Here is a 1819-nt window from a genome sequence, read left to right as displayed (position 1 = left end):
AAAACAAAGTAATTTACTAAATACGGTATCAACAGAATTTTTAATAAGGAGAGAGAATGTGAAATTGATGGTGGATCGGCTTACCACAACGCTGAGATGAGAAGCGTAGGCAGAGAAGCGCAGGCGAGAAGCGCAGGCAGAGAAGCGCAAGCGAAGCAGCGCAGGCAGAGAAGCGCAAGCGAAGCAGCGCAGGCAGAGAAGAGAGCATCAGGTGACCCTGCCGGGAGTTATATCTCCTCGCTGACCGCAAAGCCCCCTGGGGAAACGTAGCTGCTCTTCTCCGCTGGACAGGCACCCGGAACTTGAGCATCAGCAGTCAAACCCCCAGTGCATTGCATGATGTTATGATGTGGAATACCGATAATGAAAAATCATGAAACCATGACACTGCTGCATGCCTGAATCTTAAACTAAAGATCTAACAAAAAACATGCTTCCTTCTATCCCACAGAGGCTATGCTTTCCCTGCAGAGGAGCTGTGAGCAGTGGCTTTGGTTGCAGTTTGAGTAAGGAGTGCTGACACAAAGCCATGCTGCTTACAGCCACGCACAGTGCTATGTGCTCACCTGGAACTCCCAAGGGCCACAGTTGGTTCCCAGCACAGCAGCCTGTCCCTGTCCCAGTCCTTCCATGTCATTGCGAAATGCAAAGAGTAAACCTTCAGAGCACTTAGCCTGCATCACACTGCTACCAGCACTGACAGCAAGCAGCATTCAGGCTTAGCACTTAGACCTGGTGATGGGACAGGGCTGCCAGGTGTAAATTATTAATACATACCTCAAGGTTTATGTATTTGCAGCTAGAAATGCAATGAAGAGCAATCTCTGAGTTAATAATGAAGTGAGGATGAACTCAGAGCGAGTGCAGGCAGCTTGTTACAGAAAACCACCCATGACAAAACAGCAGTAAGAAATGTGAAAACCACACACCGCTTCTGCCACCAAAACCTCAGTGCAGTACTTCTCTCAAAGCCCAGTCAATAAATACCCACTTTATTAGGCAGGGGGAGTCTGAGGCTTCTCAACACAGAAGTTCCTCCCGTTTACTGTGAGCTGGCATAGCTTGGCTAACTAAAGCAGTAAAAAGTCCTCTTTAAACATTTGCAGACCCTAAGAAATCCTTCAGTAAAGGCACCTAAAAAGAAGTTCTACTACTGACCATCAAGAAAAAAATGTGTATTTACTTTGTTTCCTAAGGATAAGCTCCCTGTTCCCTTGAGTAGGTCAAAATAAACCACTTACTGTGTTCATTCCAGTGTGGATTTTTCCCTGTTGCTCTGGCTGATTAGGACAAGTGGGCATGTCATGCTCTCATTCATGTTGGTGATATGGATGGGAGCATGTAGCATACACCAAATAAATACTGAGGAGTCACGAGTCATAGGATTTAGCAGTTGCCCTGTCATATCAATGCTCAGACCTACAGCGAAGTGTAGAGCGGGGGTTTCTAAACTTATTTTGCACTTCCACTGCTGTTAGCAGCTGCAGTAGCTGTTCCCAGCCATACACACATGCACAGAGTGGGAGTACATACTGCTGTACCATAACTGCAGATGGTAAACTGCAACGTCTCTCACGACCTTGAAATGCTGGGAAAGATCCTAGCTGAGCTCTCAAAATACAGGAATGCCAACAAGTTGGAGGCTGGGACCACAGCCTAAGCATCTATAGTTTCTAGGGTATTAACCTGCCTGAGGGAGGGGTGGTGAACCCACAGGGAAGTCACAAGATGTCAGCTGCTCCTTATTCAAACTCTTTTCTTTCCTACTTGCATCGCAACAGCTGCCAGACGATGCTGTCTGGGATTGATGGAAAGGACA

This window comes from Meleagris gallopavo, chromosome 11, assembly GCF_000146605.3.
Source record: "Meleagris gallopavo isolate NT-WF06-2002-E0010 breed Aviagen turkey brand Nicholas breeding stock chromosome 11, Turkey_5.1, whole genome shotgun sequence".
Taxonomy (NCBI): domain Eukaryota; kingdom Metazoa; phylum Chordata; class Aves; order Galliformes; family Phasianidae; genus Meleagris; species Meleagris gallopavo.
The sequence above is the reverse complement of the archived record's forward strand: the minus strand, read 5'-3'. Positions refer to the sequence as shown.